This window comes from Diorhabda carinulata, chromosome 5 (genome assembly GCF_026250575.1).
Source record: "Diorhabda carinulata isolate Delta chromosome 5, icDioCari1.1, whole genome shotgun sequence".
NCBI classification, from domain to species: Eukaryota; Metazoa; Arthropoda; class Insecta; order Coleoptera; family Chrysomelidae; genus Diorhabda; species Diorhabda carinulata.
In genome coordinates this window covers 29216123-29239317 of record NC_079464.1, presented here as the reverse complement: position 1 = coordinate 29239317, position 23195 = coordinate 29216123, and the positions used below count along the sequence as shown (strand labels likewise).

Below are 23195 nucleotides of genomic sequence, written 5' to 3'. Positions count from 1 at the left end.
AAATATGTTTCGCTTGAATTTTTAATCTTTTTAAGGTATATTAAGCAGTAGAGGCCATTTTGGAGGGCTTGTTCCGGACCTGGCTCTTAATTTGTTATTATTTCATTGCTCTCGAACAATACGTGATTCCCTACCTCAATATTATCTTAGAAAAGCCAATTGCAAGATCTTGATCAAAGAGGGAGCTTTCGTCACCCAGTTGGTTTAACTTGATAACTTTCTTTTTGGGTTATTTGCAGTTCTGGTAACCGACTGCGATATCTCGGCTTTATCAAAAAAATTCCAAAACCCATTCGTAAAAAACCATTGTGATTACAAGCACTATAAAGTTAAGTTAATTTTTTGTTGCTTGGTATAATAAAAAAAAAATGTGGTACAGTGTTTGGTAATGATGAATGATAGCGATAAAGCCGTGCAACTCAATCAAAGATAGACTAAACTTGATCCTAGATAAGATGACCATCAATTTCTTCATATGTAACTAGCACTAGCACCAGCACTAGTATTTTATCTCACACTATGGTAGATATATGTAAGATCGGAAGGTAGCTCCATCAAAATTTCTATCAAGTCATCCAACCCATCCAAAGTAGGTTTTAGATCAGAAAACCATCGATTTTTTCGCATTCAACTAGCTTTTCCTGGTGGTAGATTGTAGATTTTGAGTGATAAGACATTTGCAGCCCTAATTTTTCATCGTGAACTATGGTGGATATATATAAGGGTTGATAGAAATGTCTATTCATCTCAAGATGTATATTTTGCAGTCATTGTGATTAAATGACTATTACACATAATGATTGGTGCTTTGTACTTTGGTGGAATTTAACAAGACATCGAAATGGTCTGAAGGATTACATTTTATTTAATTTATGAAGACGTGTTTGGCTGTAAAGCTAAAATCGGATTGGAAAGTCTTTCTAAAGACGCTCTAGTTGAACTGTCTACTGAAGAAGAGCTAGAATCTATATTAAATGGAAACGAAAACCAGTTGTATGATATCGGGAAGATATAGGAAGCGATACTGAATTTTTAAACACTGATTCTAAAAAGTTCTCCAGTCATCTATACCTTTTTTGGCTTCACAATCCAAAGGCGGTGATCTAAAGTCGCAAAGCAACGAGGTTTCTTTGATTTGCCGATCATTAATGATTTTTCTGTATCTTTTTTGTCAGGAAGACATTTGAAAAACAGTCATTTGGGTCATATCTATCCAATAAACTCTCCAAATGACTTTTCCATTCTATGCAAACTTTTTTGTTTCATTCGCACTTTCACCACAAACTTTTTTGAAGATCAGATCATGTCGTTTCTTGAAATGTTTCATCCAACCATCGCTAGCTTTAAAATTCTGGATCTGCGGTGGCTCTTAAGCTTTCAATTTTTTTCATTTCTACACTGTTTAAACCATGTAAACAAACATTGTTCTAAATTAGGGAATTCAGTCTTTCACATAGAAGACTTTCTGCCGATTCTTGCGTCTTCAATAATTCAGCTCCGTTTTTAATATGATGGATAATGTACTCCAGACTGTGCTGCAACGTCTTTTCTATTCAATTCGTTTTTCACAGCTTCGATAGCTTTTAAATTCTCAGCATATGTTAAGTTTTCGTTTTGAATCTATTTATGAAGCATTTTTTGTTACAATATTTATATATAAACTATAATAATTCATTTTCGGTCAATGTCTGATAGCTTTCATAATTGTGGTTTAGTAATAACTGGTTTTCTTTATGTCAAGTTTATTAAAAAAATTAATAAATATATTTTATGCTCTATTTAGAACCAATTGCGACACAAGTTAATGAAATTTTTTATATTATTATATTCCATTGGAATTTCCAAATTACCATGATATGACTGTATTTGATTTAAACTGTAATGTATAGTGAAGGCTGTAAAACTGCTTACCCAAAATTATGATCATTTAGTTTGAGAGTTTTTCAACATGAAATAAACCAATTTAGAAGCTGGAGCTGGCTACAAAAAACAGGGTCGATAAGGTGCGCGCCATTTCAGCTTGTAAACTGTCGGCCCCAAATGCCAGTTCTTAAGGTCAGCACATGAAAATGCTACCTTTTGTAACGTGGGGTTTAAACCTCAAATAAGAGCGGTGTAATAGCGCAAGAAGTTTTGCATGCCGGAAAAACCTCGTAAGAGGTGATCAAAAGTGCCGGAAAAGTCATAACGTGCGCGCGCGAATCTTTTTTATTAGGTTTTTGGGGGTCTAAGAGCTGTTTCTTGGGGCACCACGAGCTGTTACTCAATACTGAACAACTTTATCAAAAAGTATAACTATTCTCAGAAGTTTTAAGAAAAATTTGATCGAAATCAGTTGATAATTGGCGCAGTAAATGAATTAAAAAAAATTAGAAGCCCGTTTTTTGCGTTGTTGGCGGCGGCTCGAGTAGTTGGAAAATGATTATATTTCAGCGAGTTTTCATCGTATCCTGATGATTTTTTTTTTAATTTCGGGTAGCTCTAACAGATATTTTGAATGGAGACCATGATCAAAAATAATTTTCCATTAAGCAAAACTTTTTGCGCTATAACACTGCTCTTAGTTGAGACCCCAAAAACCTAATAAAAAAGTTTCGCGCGCGCACGTTATGACTTTTCCGGCACTTTTGATCACTTCTTTCGAGGGTTTTCCGGCGTGCAAAACTTCTTACACTATTACACCCCTCTTATTTGAGGGGTTTCGCGCGCGCACGTTATGAGGTTTTTCAGCCAATCTTTTCGTTCGGGAAAACCTGCTAGCATTTTCATATCCGACCTGTGGTGACCTTAAGAAGTTGGGTTTGGTGATGTACTAAGTTGGGGCTGCCAGTTGACAAGCTGAAATGGCTTGCACCTTATCGACCCTGTTTTTTGTAGCCAGTTCTGGGATTAATTGCCGACTCTTGGCTGGCACTGTGAAAAATTTAACCACATTAGGCCAGTTACCAGCCGATTTCCCATGTGATTTTGATAATCATGGTCGATTTTCTTGGAAATTGGTATAAAGGTTGAATTTATAATCTTCTTTAAAATATACACTGAGTAGAAGGGGTGAAAGCCATCCCTTATTGGAGATGAAAATTTATTGACTAATTCTAAGCAACTTTAGAGTTATTAACGATTGAAACTGCCTATTTTTCATTGGAAAAACGCATATTTTCATGAATAACTTGAAAAGTTTTCATTTTATCAGCGAAATCGTTAAAAACAAAAATATAGTTAATCAAAAAACAGAGATTAGTTTTTTAAGGACCCCTGTAAATTCAATAATAAATGAGTTATTGCTCGTTGGAGCGGGGCTATTTTTGGGGAACCCCGAAATCGAAAACTTTTAACCTCAAATAACTTTAAATTGATGAAATTTTTGAAAAAAACTCAAGAAATATTTTTCAAAGTACTAGAAAAACCTTTAAATTGAGCACTGTCAAAAGTCTTTTGCATAAGAGTGGATCTAACCTAACAAAAATAAGGTTTCTTCTTTTTTCTGTTTCGAAAAAAATGTGATAATTATACCCCCACCATTACCACCCTAATTAAAATTAATCATAATCCACTTGTAATTAAATTTATTCATGTATTATTGATGTGATCCATATAATTTGATCGGTTTTAAATGCTTATCTTGAAAATCTTGAAAAAACAATTAATTTTCCTTAAATAAATCAAAAACTATTCATGTTATAAGAAAATGTTTAAAATATTAATTGTAGGGTTTCTCTTGTCAAAAATTTTGAACTTTTTCAAATTTGTGTATCATAAAAATCGAAGGAGATACATTAGTTCACAGTTTGAGCTGCACCCTTTTCGAAACCGGGGGTCGAAAAAAGTTTTAATTGATATGACGGTGAAGAACTTGAAATCCCTTACAAAAAGCTTTTTTAAAAAAGTTTCTAGCTTGAAAATTAAGCTAGTTATTGTCGAAAAACCAAGTGCTTTTGTTTTGAAAATTTCGGTGTACGAATTTTGGAGTATTGGAGAAACGTGGAGCGTACAATCGAGCAACAGCTGTTTGAAACGTCGTTTTAAAAATGTTAACAAATTTAGGAATAATACATTTAAATTTCATTTTAGCCGAAACATGCATAAAATATAAGATTTTAAATTTTTTTGCAATAAGGGGTAGTTTCCACCCCCCAAAATATAAAAAGCATGGTTCCGCACAGGGAAGATGTCCTAGACGGGGGTAAGTACAGCTTGAATTGAAATTTTCATGAAAATCGAGATTATAAGTGTTTTTAAAAAAATCTTTCAATATTACTACCCTCAAAGGATGGTTTTGGAGGGGTTGCATGAGTCCGATTAATCATAAACTTGTTTGAGAATAACAACAGATCTACTAATAATTCAAATTTCACTCAAATACATGCTATAATCGAAGATTTTTAAATTTTTGACGAAAAGGGGTAGTTTTCTTGCCTAAAACATAAAAAGCACCCTTCGGCACACGATATATTTTGAATAAGGGGATAAATAGGGCTAAAAACCAAACTTTCATCAAAATTCGAAGTTGATTAACGAAATTCCACAATTAATAACGTTTTTTACCGCTTGTTCCTGGCCTACATATGTAATGAAAAATAATTTTTGTCTTTAAGCGATTTTTTTGTTTTTTTCAAGTAAGAATACAACAACTATACTGTAATTTTGAACATGATTTTTTTCATTCGTCTAATATTACAGTTTTCATTGATATAAAAACGTATACAAAAAGATCTGCGAATACGTAATTTCCTAGTAGAAAAATACTACAAACTTTAGTTCGCAGAATTTGCCAGCAGTTTCAACAAGAATATTGAATGGCGAGTCGTTCAGGGAATTAAGGACAAGGTAGGTAATATTGAACACCGATACATCACATTCTGTTTTAGTGTTTTCAAAATAACGGTATTACGAGTTGTATAGGGGAAAGTTAACAAAGAAAAGGTTTATCTCTCAAAATCAAGTGGATAAATATTCAAGTCACAATTATCAACGATTAATACGTGGGTTGTTTAAAAAGTTAACTCTTTTAACCCAACCAATCATGGGAACACAGACTTGATTGTTTCAATGGAATTGATTCGAAGAAAACTGACTTGCTCGGGTGTTGTATGGCAGAACACAGACTAAAGTGGGTTTTACACCAGATAATTATCGATTTCTTCACATTCAACTCGTGGGAGGTGTGTTGATTTTATATAATAAGGTATTTATAACCCTAGTTTTTGATTCAAACACCAGTGATGATCACTGTTTTAACCCTCCTAGCAAACATGGAAGTATGAAAGCACCTGAAGCGTAGAGGGAAGACTGAAGTATGGTTAAGTTATGGTTAAAACTTGATCAAGTGTTGCTGTGATCCTGACAAGCTCAAAAACAGCCGTTTTTATGCCTTGAAATAGTGTGGTCGCTAATTTGAGTATCAAGATAGCGGGCCACCCCCTAGAAAATGGCTCCTTCTTTTTACAATAACTAAAAGATAATTGCGACTTGTGGCTACGTAAAGATTTGATTAAGCTCCACCTAAAGTGTAATTCGAATAGTCTTATTTTATTTAATACTTCGAAAGGTTATAAGCGATAGTTCATAGTTCATTGTAGAATAGTGGGCGGCCAAAGTCCGTTGAGCACATAGATCTTATAATGGACCAGCCGAAGAGGGAGACACTACGGTTTCTTTGTTTCGTTGTCGGATGGAGACTGCACGATGGCTCTAGTCACCGTGTCCACGAAATCCAGCATTTGTTCTTCCTTGAAGTGGGTATCAGATTGTCCCGCTCGACTCTCGTCCAGCTGCAGATTATTCCCTGTGATTTCGCGTATCTAGCAGCGAGTGAATTTTTATGGCCATCTCTTGATTCGATGGGCGTAGAACCAAGGGTTATTGGCATCTTAACAGGTTTTACCTGAACCTCCAAGTCAGAAACTCTGGTTGGAGATCGAAGCAACATTTGAATCCGGGGCCGTTAAACCCCGAACCTTCTTGGCACAATCGACCCTCTTTTTTTTTCAGCGCCATTGGAATTGCGGCTTTTGAGCCAGGCATTGTCAAAAGCGTCGTTCAGAGTTTCTACATCGGTAAAACCGATGTTTTGGGATAGTGGGTTCCGTGGTACTAATTTTTTCCCTCACTTCTACGATTGTTAAATCGGCAAGTGCTGACATCTTCAGAATGAGGTCGAAAACTTCTCAGACAACCCTCATATGCAATCTCGGCAAAAAGTAGTTAAAGATTCTTGAGTAATATTTAATAAAAAATTCATTTAAAATTATAATAATGATGGTTTATTAAATCTAAAATAATTAGTTTTAAAGCAAATGTATCATGTTCCAGCTATAAAAGGCATAATAAAAACGTGGAAAAATGTAAATGGAACATGTTTGTAAAATGTTTTCTTTAACATATATAAATAACATTTTAACACGTAGTAACAAAATCAGATAAATTTTTTCATACTGTGCGAATGTAAGAAGTAAATTCGAAAACTATCAATATGACAATTTAAAGTGAATGGGAATCTGAAATATTTATATCATGGTTGCTACTTAACTTTTGAGATATGGCAACACTGATGTGATTAAGTCAAATTTGACATTTCCAACATAAAGTTTAACATTTTTAATGGTGAACGTACTCATAATGTCTTGTCACTCGAATGCTATTTGAGTTGTTTACTAATACTTGAAATATTCATCTTGATCAAAAAAATGGAATAAATCGCAAACTATGACTTCCGACGTGGATTAAACCATCAGCGGTGTATACAGATCAACTCGCTTCGACTTTTGATGATGAAGCACCATTTTGGGTCACGGTGTTTCGTTGGTTTTACGAATTCAATCGTGGTCGCAGTTCGCAACAGGACTAATTCCTTGTAGATCGTCTCAAAAACGGATGTGGTGTGAGTAAATATCGATGCTGTACGTAAACTTATATTGCCGTGACATTGAGACTCACTTGGGCATTAGTTTCACTCGCATCAACCCGAAACTACAAAAGATGTTCGCGCACGAAGCACTTCCAGGCAAATGGTCGCCTGTTTTTTCGAAATTACTGGACCTTTCAATTAGAGCAACGTAGATCGGTCAATTCTGAATGGTACACCAGCATTTGTTTGCCAGAATCAGGGAAGCCAATCGCAGAAAACGAATCATTTTCCACCACGACACTGCGAGCTTTCACACATCAATTCAAACAAAAAACTTTGAATAATCAAAACATCGAATTGATGTGTCCTTGTTTGGAGGTACATGAATCGGAATGGAAAAAATTCTTCGACAATTGATTCAAACGCATACAAAAATGTATTGATCTTATTGGAGAATATTTTGAAAAACAATAATAATGTCTATCTCAAAACTAAAGTAGCAGCCCTCGTATTGTATTTATGTCAAAGTGATACTGCATTCTTATTTATATCGATGGATTTAAAGAAAGTGTTAATACAATCACTAATTCATAAATATTTATTTGTTTTTTATTATTTTTATCATTGTGTCATTTAAATACGGTAATTCATACAATTTAAATCTGAAATTTAACTAGATAACCACATTATGCCGCTAGACGAGTAAATGTTAAAATTTAATATAAATACTCACTCGATGAAATCACAGTTTTTATAAAATCCTTATCGTTGCGATAAAAAAAAACACTTATCACGAATGTCCACTTATCAATTATTTATTATCGAAACGCACAACACCACCAACGATTCACAACAGAAAAACGATTTTTAGGTTAGAGGAATGCGTGGTTATCGTGATGATTGGATTGAGACAAGAATGTTCGACGTTCCAATACAAAAGTGATTCGCCGACTGGCGACTGGTTCAATATTGCATTTACCAAGAAATTTAATTGAACTTGATAAGTTTCCTGCTGCGATGGGGAATTGAACATGACGAGGTGGGAAGTGCTGAGATTCGATAAAATTTGTATATATATATACATATATATTATATCATTGTCTAATTGGCGCCAAACGAAGAATGATGTTATAAAAAATCAAAACAAACTTTTTGCACGACGTCGCTTGTTTATTTAAATGAATTATCATTGAACTAATTAAAAAGAATGTTTAGTAAATGTTATTGTAGATATGTATAACTATTATTATTATAAAAGTACAACAAATATTACGTAAGGTTATAAAATTGGAGTATATACCTAAATAATTTTTTTGATGATCGATATTGAATTCATAAAATATTTAATTGATTAAAGAGATGGGGTTGCCGATTTTTTTAACAAGAAATAAAGTATACACCGATTTACACGATAGATACGTTCCCGAGAAAAACGAAAATTAAAAATTTTCGAGTCAAAACCGTGTAAATCGAAAAGCAGTGCCGGATTAAGCCAGGGGCTTGGGGGGGGGCTATAGCCCATCATTTGGAAATCTTTCTGTATTTTTTGATGTGTTGATACCACAAATCTAACGTATTGATATTATTTTGTGAATTTTTCCGGGTTTCCGAATTCCCTAAGGGGGCGCCGTCATTATTTTAGCCCTGGGCCTTATAAATCTTAATCCGGCCCTGTCGAAAAACTTGCTGAAAATGCATAATTTTGCTATTTAACAGTTGTGGTTTTTTTCAATATTTTTAGGTGTACACAGAAATAAAAATAAGGTTAAAATATGTAATATATTACGGAAACACTGTTTTTTTATTTAATTAGAATACATTAAACAGAATAACAAAAAATAAAACCAAAGGTCACTGTCAGAAATTACTCTTTTTTTCGGAATCGAAGGTTCGAATCCACTTTCATTACTTTCAAGTTATTTGTGCCGATTCGATATTTGAAGCAGAAATATTTGCATTATGAGAGATGGTAATAAAATCGGTTATTAACAATTGCTTCGAATTTTTCGTAAGATCTTTGTAAGCTCTTCATATTGAGCGAAGCAGCGATTTATGTCACGTTGGAGCTCTTTCAACGTTTCTTCCCAATGCGAATCCTTCGCGGATGACTTTAGCAGTGACTGTTACTGGTACTATTTCCTCTTCATCAGATTTGTCAGACTAACTTTCGCAAACCAAGTTAACTAAATCATCCTCACTTAGTTCTTTATCAGCCATTAACTCTGCGATATCATCATCAGTAAAATCATCAAAACCTCCTCCGCCCAATGAATGCGCCATCTGTCCTTCTATCTGCGAATATTCATCATTTAACGTTGAAATCGAGTATTCATCTTTGACTACATTTGGCTACAATTTTTTCCAATAGCTATTGAGCGTTGTTTGATTAATCGCAGTGTATAAGTGTATTAGACCTTAGACCTTAGACCTTAAATATTTTTTGGCATCTGGGATAAAACATTCACGAAACCATTCAGTAAACATTGCAGCAGTAACCCACGCTTTCTTATTAGCCCTCCAATAAACGGGAAGATTATTGATGTTTACTCCTTTAAAGGCACGGGGCATTTTTGATTTGTTAATCAATAATGGTTTCATAATATAATCTCCTGAAGTATTTTGAGACATTTATAAAATTTTTAGACATTAGTCCTTTCAGGCATTTCCTGACCCATCAGCATTGAAAACCCGATCAGGGGTGTATGAATTGTCGTTAATAATTTCTGCAAAATTTGCTGGGTATTTTTGGGCTGCATCTACGTCTAAGTTCTATCTATTGTGTAAAAAATGTCTTATTTTAAATCTTTCAAACCAGCCATGACTTGCCAAAAAATTTGGCTTCTTTTCAGTTGAAGAAAAAGACGGTAATTGCTCTACAATTTTTTCGTAAATTCGTAATTCTTTAATTGTTATTGCGCTTGTATCAATGGGTACTCTTTTCTATCCAAAGCATTAACGCTTTCTCCATTTTTTCCATTGCGATATTTCTGGTGTATGATGTTGTACCCATACTCGTGGTACCGCCAGCTGCAAAACTCTTTCTAATTGTGTTTTCATTTGTTCTAATAGTTCTTATTGTAGCTTCGTTCATGCTATATGATTTTGAAACACCTACTCTACTCTATCACTCAAAATTTCGATTTGAGTTTCTAAAGAAATAACTTTTCTTTTAACTTTTTTCGTCATCACAAGCCTATAATTTAGTTGTGATTAAAGTAAAATTTTGAGGGTAAAAATACGGGAAATTTTGGGCGGAAAATTAAAAACTTTTATTTTTTATTGAATATTTTGAATAAAACTTTATCAAAGCGTGAGAGAATTCTACCTAATGTTTATTGGTTAACTAAACAAAATAAACAAATTATATATTATAATAATTGTTTTTTTCATTAATTTACAAGTACTAAGCTCCAAATAAGAACAAAATTATACCTTTAATAAAAGAACCAGTTGTTTCAATTCATCACAACTAGACTGTTTAATAATTAATTTTTATTCAAATTGAAATGTTTAAATTTTTTTATTTTAATTAAACCTATTTGGTAAACTACCATCATTTCCCTCCAAAATTTCCCGCATTGTTCCCTCTGAATTTTACTTTAATCACAGCCGTTTAATTTATAATAATCTAAATTACGCACTCACTTGTTATTTACGAATATGGAAAATTAAATCTTTCTGAAACTGATAAACTTTCACTCAAATACAATTTTCCGTAGATAAAACACAGTGTGCGTATGCAGCAAATCAGCACATAAGCTCGGGATTTAGTAGAGTGCGATAAAAACAAAAAAAAAACTTTTTTGGAAAAAAATATTTCAGTAAATACTGATGTGGCGGGAACAGAAAGCAGATATGAGACAATTTTGGTTGTATTTTTAAATTCTTCTGAAATGTTTATTAATAAATGGCTCCACTTTTGTCCAACAAATTTCAAGAATGCTTTGTGTTCCGATATTTTTTTATAAATTAATTTGAAATTTGTTAATTTCGAATATAAATCATCCATAGCGTTATCGAGTTACATACATATTTTTGAACCTAACAACTAACAACTATGTGTTTTACGATAAAAAAAAATAATTTATATCAAAATTTAAGATAATTTTTCGTTTTGCGTACGTTTTGGAGCCCCCTTGTCAATATTACCCGAGGCACGATGCGCCACTGGAATGCACGTCAATAAAAACTAATGCCATCCAATAGTGCAAAAAATAGAATGCAAGCGACATTCAGAAACCAAGGATCTTTCTATAATTAATGGTTTTATGAATTAGTTTTGCTAACAGGCTACATTCCATATTGATTTTCGTGAAAAGGTTTCGAATAAAATATTCAATATGTTTAATAAATATCATTAGTTTCAGGAAATTTTATTTTATTGATACGCTGTACAATCTACTCTATAAGCACAGTATTAAGTAAATAGTCTATAAGTCAATATCGTGAATCAGGAAGCATTCATTGACACTACTTTGATAACATTTATTTTGAAAGATCTGGTTGGTGGAATAGAATATTCATTAATACATTGTTGTGCTCGTTGACTACGATTTTTATATCCTATGGAATGATCCTTCATTATATCTTTGATTCGTTCATCGCCTTAACATAGGGTTGCCAACCATCCTAATTTCCCAGGACATGTCCTAGTTTTTGTAGTGTCCTGAGTTTTCAAATTTTAAAATTCGCGCGCTTCAGGTATGTCTGCTACTTCCTGTAATATTTCTTCCAGATCGGAAACTGTTTCGCTTTGCCCATCAGACTCTAACACCATCTCAACATCATCTTCATCTGAGAAGAGTTTTGATTTTTTTTGTTTTTCTTCTTGAAAACTTATGTTTCATTTGACGCACTGGTAGAAGGTTTGTTTGCTGTTTCTCAGATGGCTGCTTCAACTTTTTCAAATGCAGCAGGCACTTGCAATTTTTTCTTCCTTCTTCTCGAGCCATCTGTAGTTAAACTCAGCTCTTTTCTTCTCCAACTATGCCATAAAAGCTTCTCCTATAGACTCTTTATCCACAGGCTGGTTTTCTGGAAGACGGTCCAGTAGTCTTCGCTTGTTTAAGGGATGGATTCCATATTTGGCAAATATATAAAAAAAGTAAATAGTAACTTTTGGTATTTGATAATAGACACTTTTATTGATAATAAAAAATTACTGTAGCTGGTATTTGAAGGTTGTTTTTTTTTATTAAAAAGATTAACAACAAAATTTAAACACCTATTCTGTTTTTATTGACCGTGTGGGAAATAACGGCTTGAGCAACAAAAAAATTACAACAATTACCTACCATGTAATTCACTTAAATAGGAAGAAGGTTTTTATATACACCGACAGAGACATGAAAAAATTAACAAATTAAAAGAACCTCGTTTAAATTTTTTGCAAGTCTAGAAGTACACACCTGCTATAGATTTTACGTAATTGAAAACCAGTTTAAAATATCTGGTAGTGTCCACCATATAAAAATTGTTGTTTTCGATACTCGAATCCTATTTATTATCTACATCAATTAATTAAATTAAATTCATATTTTATATTGTTATTTATGATTCTGTATCATTAAATAGAATTCTGCTTCTAGGACAAACAGAACTCACCCATTGCAATCAAATAGTTCAGGGAAGATAAGAAACGAATGAGAGAAACTGGTAGACACCACATATCGAGATACGGTTTTCTACAGTGTGTTCTGAAAGCCGCCAGAAAAGGATTATATGGTCAGGGATTTGATGCAAAATTTATCTCGTTGCTGGCAAAATATTGATATAGAGATTCATAAAAAATAACAGCAATTTATCACAGTTTAAATAAAAGTTTGTAGAGACTTCTTTTGTGCATAGAAAGAGGAAAAGTTTTATACTGTATAGTCCATCGTTTTGCTGTACCTTGTCTATGAATTTATTTCTCAATTGTGAATTCTTTCCTTACACTATTTAAACTTAAACTAAGGTAGTGGAGGCAAATATGGCCCACCTTAATATATTTGTTTTTTTTTTATTAAAAGTATTGTGCTTGGTCAGTATGTAGATAATCTATATATGTATATATAATTTAGCATAATAAAAAATGAGTCATATAAAATACTTCATTGTATTACACTTGGGCCATATTATCCGCTGGGCCATATTTACCTCCACTATCTTATACATCCTTATGTCCCAATTTCTTTTTCAATGTCTTTAACTGTTAACTGTTTTTCAATTTTGATATTTTGGCTATTGGATTCCGATGAACTTAATACATTACAATTTCCCTAGGTGTTAGTTCCAGCTACAGCTAAAAACCCTACATTTTTGTCAAAACTACTAATTTCCTTTGTGATAATAAATTCACTTGAAAACAGACGTTGAGGTATGACTTCTATTTAAAATATTGTCTTTTGATGTTGAGTATTGAGTTTTACAAAATTCTTTCCATTTAGAACACACATCAACAAAGCGATTGAGAACATAATATTGTTTATTTATCATGACAATTGACATTGACAGTAATGACTAATTTTCATTATACCAGCGCGCAGCGCCATGATTAGTAAGTGGCAGAACTGATTTTGTGTTGCCGAAATTTATAAGCAAGTTGACCTGGATTGTTTTTGATTAGTATGTTTGTAGTATCTTCGTATTTGAAGGTTTACTGCAGCCCTATAGCAACTTATTTTTGAGTTGAGACCTTTTGTTGAATAGCCAGTACAAATTTTTTAGTTTCAGATCTAACTGTTTTCTTTTGTTTTTGATATGTGTTTTCCATGTAAGTTTTCCATCTAAATGAAATCCCAAGTATACTTGACAACAGGTTTTATCGGACGGGAAATATTATTTATATATATATATATATATATATATATATATATATATATATATATATATATATATATATATATATATATATATATATATATATATAAACAGATTTTCTTGTTGTAAATGTGCAAATATCATGTATTCTAGTGAACTAGTATTATCATTTATGCTTGGATAAAAAATTATATCTAGATCGAATAATAAACTTTCAAACAGGTTTATTGTTTATCTATTTTCTTTTTAACTATATCATATTCTTCATTTAAATGCGTAATTATGACACAGAAACAATTAAATGAATATTAAAAATACATTTTATTGTGACTTCATAATTTGATTATTATATTATTATTGATCTGTTTGTAGATTTCCATTTAACCGATTTATTTAACGTTTTGAACTGAAATATTAGTACTTGTGTTCAAGTCGTGTTCGTTTAAATTACAGAAATATTTACAGATCAAGTGTATCTGTTTAATTGACTGCTAAGAATTACGACGACCGACGATTTTTCATGTTTTGATAAAAATGACTGAAACTCGTAAGGAATTGCTTTATTTTCATAGTAGATGATATCATTTCTTGATAGTTTTCAAGGACAAGTTAGTACTTTTCTAGATAGAAACGAATATGTTGCCATTTGCCTTTGTTTAATAATATTAATTTAATGTATTAACTATCTGATCTAGTCCTAGTAGAAAGAAAGAATGAAACAAGTTGTATTTTCTATTTTTTAACTTTGAATTAGGACTGGCCGAGCAAAATATGTTTTTTCCTCTATACAAATAAATATATTGACATTTTCACCGTTTATTATTATTATTAAGCTATTTATTGACTAACTAATCACGTACTACTAAGGAGCAAGGATGGAACGAGACTTTTGGGGTTGTATTTTGTAATTTTTTAACTTTGATTTAGGACTGGCCGAGCAAAATATGCTTTTTTTTTCTCTATACAAATAAATATATTGACATTTTCACCGTTTATTATTATTATTAAGCTATTTATTGACTAACTAATCACGTACTACTAAGGAGCAAGGATGGAACGAGACTTTTGGGGTTGTATTTTGTATTTTTTAACTTTGATTTAGGTCTGGCCGAGCAAAATATGTTTTTTCCTCTATACAAATAAATATATTGACATTTTCACCGTTTATTATTATTAGTAAGCTATTTATTGACTAACTAATCACGTACTACTAAGGAGCAAGGATGGAACGAGATTTTTGGGGTTGTATTTTGTAATTTTTTAACTTTGAATTAGGACTGGCCGAACAAAATAGGTTTTTTTCTCTATACAAATAAATATTTTGATATTTTCACCTTTTATTATTATTATTAAGCTATTTATTGACTAACTAATCACGTACTACTAAGGAGCAAGGATGGAACGAGACTTTTGGGGTTGTATTTTGTAATTTTTTAACTTTGAATTAGGACTGGCCGAACAAAATAGGTTTTTTTCTCTATACAAATAAATATATTGACATTTTCACCGTTTATTATTATTATTAAGCTATTTATTGACTAGCTAATCACGTACTACTAAGGAGCAAGGATGGAACGAGACTTGTGGGGTTGTATTTTGTGTTTTTTAACTTTGAATTAGGACTGGCCGAGCAAAATATGTTTTTTTCTCTATACAAATAAATATTTTGATATTTTCACCTTTTATTATTATTATTAAGCTATTTATTGACTAACTAATCACGTACTACTAAGGAGGAAGGATGGAACGAGACTTTTGGGGTTGTATTTTGTATTTTTTAACTTTGAATTAGGTCTGGCCGAACAAAATATGTTTTAGGTAAAATGAAAGAATGAATATATTTTTATTTTGTTAACATGAAAAAAACTAAAAGAAAAATTATACAAGGCTTTCGTAGAGTCAGCAAACACGGTGAATCTACGAGTCTACGAAGAGAAAAGTGACTCTTTGGTTGAAAACAGTGCAAAGAAGATTGAGTCTACAATGTCTATGACAATGATTAAAAATTGAAAAATTGAACTATATCCAATCTTACTTGAGGACTGTAAAAACCATTAAAGAATTTCGATCACAAAGCTAATATGCCAAAGTGAGTTTGAAATTTTACTAGTTTAAGTGTTCCTAATAACCCCACTAAGAAATCTGTTATTAAACAAAACGAAGCCAAACTTTGCTTCAATTTAAACCCTGCAGACTTGTTAAGAACGACTACAATTCAATAATTCGATCAACATATCTGGTTATCCTGATTAGATTCGCCAGGATTCTTTCAGGACATCTGTAGCTACATAATGCTAAAGACAGGTTTATAACAGCAAAGTAAATCAAAAAACAAAATAATAATAAACAGTTTGAAAACACTGGAAAACGCTCTTTTAGAGTTGAATACTGAATAGTGGAAAAATTATATATGGGTGATTCCGTTCTAACTGTGATTTTTTGTATTCAAAATTTCAAGATTTTAAAATTTAACTTTTCTAACTTTTTTATGCATATTATTCATCTATTTTACTGTAAAAATAAAACTCTAAGAGGAATTTACTACAACTTCAAAGTATCACGAGCAAGACACAAATATCGGATTTTGAGTTCCACGGTACTGCCTCATTTATCCACGGTACTGACATGGTAACTTAAGATATTAAACAACAAGTGCATCAATTTTCCTCAGTTTGATCATAAACATTAGAATTTATAAGGTAATTAGTTTAAATCATTTGTTACGACAAAAAAAATTAATAATTTATCGGTAAATTCTAGGAATGGACATGACACGGTACTGACATTCAAGTGATGTAGTATAAGTTTTCTTTAAGTGGCAAGTTATATTGTATAAAAATAATGTTTAAATATCTTAAGAATTATTCAATTAACACAAAATTTTTATTAATTGATTATTAATTAATGACTAGTACAAAAAAACAATACAGGACATTGAATATCACAGTTATAATGGAATCACCCATATAACAAAAAATAAAAACAAGCTTTAAGTAAAAGCTGTAATTAGGAATGAAACTATTAAAAAATTATAATGAGTGACACCGAATCTTAAATTTTAAGCGAGTTTAGAATTACTAGAATGGTAAAAGATACCGGAAAATACGAAAGTGTCCTAAATATACATCAAACCAATTAGCACGGATACCGAGATGTTTTCGTCAACTGAGACGGATACATTTCGCTAATGAGAATCGTTGGCAATTCGGAAATCAATGGAATGGATAGTTTCTATTCGGGAAATATAGAAAACTGCCCTAACAATGTGGAACAAAAATATGGATGACCAGACTTTATATGGGTCGGGTAAGCGGGGAAGTTGTAGATTCTAAAAGGTTTATTAACAACTTTCTAACTAAAATGAGTGATTTTGTACGTCAATATTAGGTAAGATGGTAACGATATAATATTTTGGATAAAAATACTGGACATTTTTTTGCTGAATTAGTTTGAAAATGTCATAAAAAGCACCCCACGCTTTTATAATAGTGATAGTAATTTTATTCTTATGCCAAGAATTATTTTTCTTATTCTTATTAATTAATTTATTATTATGTTTAGTTTTTTAAAACTTTAATTTATGCTATACAGCAAAAAAATATTTGTGTCTGCTAGTGTTAGTTATTTCTTTGAATAGTCCGCTATCTATGTTAAATATATTCAACTTTATACAGACAACTACTTTCGCAGATCAATCTAGATGTTTTATTACATGGTTTCTCTAACAGATGGTGCAAGGGTACACTTCAAGTCAAATGTAATCGATAAAAACATTAGTGAAACTTCCGAACACTAGGCGACGTTGTAACTTTAATGAAAATGTCGATTAGAGAATGGAATTTTGGCTTGATTGTATTCATGAATGAAAATTGCGGGGGTGGAAATAGGACGAGCATACACAATATGTAAATTGAACATCTGCTACGACTTCTTGATCCGAAAGTCATTAATTCGTCCGTTTGGAAACGATGGTTGACTGTTGTTGATTAATGTATAGACAATGAATTACCGATTTGCGTCGTTTTCTACGCCTAATAATATTATAATAATAAGTTTTTTAAAAACATTTAATTATAATTTGAATTAAAATTTCTGTATTTTTAAATAGTTAATAACGATAGTAAAAGTTGGATGAATAAAAAAAACAAAATTGAATTAATACTGAATTGGTTTTCAACAAATTTGTACAACACAAAACTTATTTAATAGTACTTTACTCACGAATGTTATTCTATACTTTATCTACATATAACTATGAAGAGAAAAACTTTATTTTAACTTCACAAGTATTGAAAGTTATACTGTAATAATATGTAATGTATTGTAAGTACTGGTATTCTTGGTAATTATACACTTTCACGGTCACCTGGTTTTTTGGCTCTAGAAAATCGAAAAATGGATGGATTTTAATGATCTCGGTCTCAAAATGTTCCATTTTACGACGGATTTATAAAAAAAATTAGTAGAAATAGCTGGAATGAAAATTTCTCATAGTTTTACTGTTTTAAATCGTAAAAAAACGGTTTTGCAAAGTAATCCTTTACAAAAAATTATGGTAATTATACACTTTCGCGGTCACCTGGTTTTTTGGTTAGGTTAGGTTAGGTTAGGTTAGGTTAGTTTAGGTTGGCTCTAGAAAAACGAAAAATGGATGGATTTTAATGATCTTGGTCTCAAAATGTTCCATTTTACGGCGGATTTATAAAAAAATACGAAAACTGAACAAAATAAATATTTTTTACAGTTTTATGACTTTAAATGCAAAAAAAATGACTTTCTACATATAATCCTTCGTAACTGTTTCTGACGTCGTGGAATCAAGTTCATATATTTTTTTTCGCAATTTACATAAAAAAATGAATATTTTGAAATAAAAAAAAGTTTTTCTATTATTTAAGGTTTAAAACTATTAAAAACCGCAAATTTAGCCACTACCCCCGTGTTTTTCATAAATTCGTCGTAAAATGGAACATTTTGAGACCAAAATTATAAAATTTATCTATTTTTCGATTTTTAATGGTCCAAAAACTATTAACCTTGAAGAATATGGTACGAAACTATTCACGAAAATTGATTATTTTTCATCGATTTCATTTTAAGCTATAAAAACTGAAAAAATCATTCTTTTTGGATTTTTTTTTAATTGTTTATTAATTTATGTAGAATACAAAAAAAACATGAGAACTTTGTCTGATAATGAGATAATTTTTTGTAAAGGATTATTTTGCAAAACCGTTTTTTTTTACGATTTAAAACAGTAAAACTATGAGAAATTTTCATTCCAGCTATTTCTACTAATTTTTTTTATAAATCCGCCGTAAAATGGAACATTTTGAGACCAAGATCATTAAAATCCATCCATTTTCCGATTTTCTAGAGCCAAAAAACCAGGTGACCGTGAAAGTGTATAATTACCAAAATTAATTCTAGATTGCCCAATGCATTTGTTCGAATTCTAACTGTAGAAAAATATGAAACTAATTTTCAAGTTTTTCAATGATTCAGTGTCCCTCTTTCTCCTCCATTTGCTAAAAATTCTAATTCTCTATGACGCTCTGAGCGACTTAGTTGTCTTCTATCAATTTCGGCCCCTCGCTCAAACTGTACCTTAAAACTTTTCCTGAAAGTACGACATTTAAGTGGGTTAGTGACCCCCATGACTCCCCCTTGAAACCGCGCCCGTTTGTGATATATATTTCAACAATGTAATCGACTTTCTAGATAAAACTACTCGCAAAAACAATAAACTAGTTTTAACCAGTTTTCGCCGGATTCCGATAGACTATAACATAAAATAAGTATCAATATAAACGTTTTATATGGATGTAGTGTGGCGTAGGAGATTTTGTCGATCATAAAACACCTGCAAATAAAATGACAACAATCGATAATTTGAAACAATGTTATATATAATGGATCATTTTTCATTGGGGCTGTATTGATTTTGAAAATATTAAACCTGCCAGGGGCAGGGGTTGGTTATCATGTTTGCTATTAAAAAGTTTCACCATTCAAGTTTCAATTTAATAATTATCGTATTTAATCTTTCGGAACGACAATACAAGGTGTCTTAGAAAAACGCTGTTACATAAAATGTGTCTAGCAACAAGTTTATTTCAACGTTTTCTTTATCAATATTTTTATTAATTTCATATGAATGTTTACAGTTTGGCCTCGATGTTGCCCTATTTTGAGCGAACAAATATAATTCAAACTTTGCACACTTGTCAAATTATGGATTGAAAATGAGTCAAGAGAAAACAAAGTATGGTGCTAAGATAGAATGATATTGGTACAAAGGAAAACGTAGAGATTAAAGCGGAAAATGACAAAAATTATAAGAAAATGTAAATTTGAATACTTGGGAGCAACACTGTCAAAAACAAATGAAAAGCGGACTGAAATAGATAAGAGAATAGTCGAAGTAAGTGATGGGATGATTAAGTAAATTGATAATATCAAAGGAGATATCTAGAGCAGCCAAATTTAGATTAAACCTAACGATAATACGATCAACAGTTACGTAAGGAAGTAACAAAGCTGGTTATATCAGAAAGGAAGGGGAAGAAGAAGAGCTGAAGGATCAATCCCATCAATAACAAGATACATGAAAGCCCAAAGAGGTACCAGAAGGAAGATGAGAAAGAAAAAATGGTTGGATGCAATTTTGAAGGATATTAGTTGTAGTGGAAAAGTACACAGTCGCAACCTGTGGAGAAAAATTGTGAAATCAGTTAAAGAAAAAGAAAAATAAATCATTGGCTTTAAAGGCCTGTAGTACTCTAAAAATGTATACACTTTCGTCGGGATTCATAAATTCCTTCCTGTATCCTTTTTAGAAAGATAAAGCTACTAAGCGTACAGTCTTAGACTTACTAAATCGAAATGCAACCATCAACAATTCTGTTCGTATTAAAGACGGGTTGAAAATAGCAAATAGCAAAATAAAATACACTAAGAAACACGTTGTTGGAAAGTTTAATTTACTTTTGTCCATTGGATCTAAACAAAATGTTTCTAGTTTTTTCATTACAATTTACACTGTCCAGTTCAATTGTATTTCAATCAAATAGTGTTGAAAAATGTTTCAAATTGAGTTTCGCGTTGTTATGACATTTTTGACTTAAGTAGGATCATCACCAATACAAATCAAAAACAGAATGGAGGTTGTTACAATGAATGGTGTCCATCATTTTCGACAATTTTAAGTTGCTTCGCTACGGACTAGATCATTAGAAGATGACCCACGTGTGGAAGGTCCTGTGATGGTGACTATTCCAGATTAAATTAAATTATTGGAAAAAATTATTCTAAGCGACCGGTGCCTGAAAACAAAAGAAATTACAGCGTTGACAGTCATTTATAAAACAAGTGTTCTAAGGACGTTGCCTCGAATTTTTTGCGCAATTCAGAGCTTTACCACCAGGACCAAGAAAGTGTAATCCAATCAATTATACATAGTAATGAAACTATAGTCCTTTCTATTGCATCTCACATGCAAAAGGGATTCCATGGAGTGGCGTTAGAAGGGAGAGCTTTGGTTAAATAATACAACCGGAAATGCTGCAATTACTCTGACTTACTAAGGAAGTTGCGTCAACAAATTATCGAAAAAAGACGCTGCAAAATCAGCCCACACTTCTGCGCTTTCCAGGACTACTGTACACGAATGTGGCTCCACAAAGAATAAACACCCACCATATAGCCCTGATCTGACACTGTCCGACTATTTTTTCTTCGCAAAGCTGAAGACCAAGTTAAGTGGTATTCTGACTCAAAATAATCAAATTTTTTTCTATTTACGACCTTACTTTGTTAGGCTAAGAACTCATGGACCGCACAACGTACTTTTCAGTATTAAAATTTGGAAAATGTTACATAATTTATTACTAACGATTTGGTGTATAATTTAAATTGAAAATTTGATATTGAACATCTTTCAACTGAGCTTGAAATTCACAACTGTCTTGACTAACACTGATTCCTTTTTTGGCAAACGTGAACAGATAAATTTCGTATTGAGGTAAATGTGTGTACGAAAGCATTACATTAGCATCAAGTTCACATCGACGAAAGTCTATGAGAGGAATCTTATCAAAATTTAAATTCTTGACACTTTCGCCTAGAAATAATCAGATCATAAAATGTGAATATAAATAGGAACTTTCCTTCGCTGGTTCTCAAGGAGCGAACAAGACGGAAAGAAGTTTTTAATTAGTTTCGTCTTTTTCGGAAAGTTTCGGTACAAAAGAATACGTGAAAATGTAATCGTTCATTATATGACTTTTAAATAGGGTTAAACCCTCTCCATATTAATATTTTTCACTCTCAATCACCAGTTGCGAAGGGGTTATTTCTGAACGTTTTATTGAACTCATCATTTGCTGGCCACTTCATAACAGATTTCTACCTCGCACAGGTATTGGATAAATGAACGGGGCGATGGAAAGAGTGTACAAAATTTGAGGACCGCATTTATGCAGATTATGAATATTTATGTTACCAGGAGGTGTATTGGTCCATTATTTTGATACCCCACCCTCTTAGACATCAAGTAAATGGACTGAACATATGCTTTGGTATTATTATAGATACCTAATAATCGTTTTAGTGGCAGTATACGTTTATTTTTATGATTTAAGATACTTATTAATGGTTAAGTGAAAAAAGAAAAGAAAAAAATATATATACCAAGACGGGTAGTCTTTACTGACTAGTTAGAACAAAACAACAAATATATTGGGGTTTCAGCAAATTTTGGAAAATGAAAACTCTTTATCAAACTATAGATCCAAGTTTTCGGAAAGTATCTTTCCCATCATCAAGGAAACTACAATATAAGTGGAAAAGTGAGTTAAAAAATCAAATTAAGTGTTAAAAACGTGTATTTAAAGATATATTATAGAAGTGACTTACGTTCAATTTTAGATCGAATTCCTAGGTGTTATCATATCGGAATAATCTATGGTATAAGCTAAGTTTTATATAATATAATTCCTATTTAATATGTACGAGGATATATGGAAAAATTCTTAGTCTACTGTAGAACCAAACAAAATTTTTATGTCAAAATATTTTATTACTCAACATATTCTCCTCTTAATTGGATACATTTATTACAGGGAACCTGCACGTCTCTAGACATTTCAAAAAAAATTAAATTAACTTTTTTTCAGTCGAGGAAAGAGATGATAGTCGGACGGTGTTAAATCTGGTGAATAAGGGGGGTGTTCTAGTAATTCAAACCCTAACATGAGATTTGTGTGCAGGGGCGTTGTCCTGCAAAAACAAAACACCTTTGGATAGCTTTCCGCGTCTTTTCTCTTTAATTTTTCCCCGTATTAATGTCGAATAGTAATCTCCAGTTATTGTTCTACCCTTAACTAAAAAAATCAATCATGATTACTCGATGGCAATCCCAAGAAACTGGACACGAAACTTCTTAGGTCTTGGAGAACCAGAGTGTCGCCATTCCGTCGATTGTTGTTTTGTTTCTGGATCGTAGAAATGTACCCAAGTCTCATCCATACTAACAATTTAACGGTTT

General features: G+C 31.9%; 1 protein-coding gene across 1 annotated transcript in view; it reads right to left on the bottom strand.

Moving 5' to 3' along the window:
• The window catches only part of LOC130894660 (potassium/sodium hyperpolarization-activated cyclic nucleotide-gated channel 2), a 147484-nt gene extending 139629 nt beyond the window's left edge, over nucleotides 1–7855 (bottom strand). Inside the window, exon 1 of the mRNA XM_057801606.1 lies at nucleotides 7581–7855. The gene's annotated coding sequence lies outside the window, so the exon portion shown is untranslated. The remainder of the gene's footprint in view (nucleotides 1–7580) is intronic.
• Nucleotides 7856–23195: the final 15340 nt, after the last annotated feature.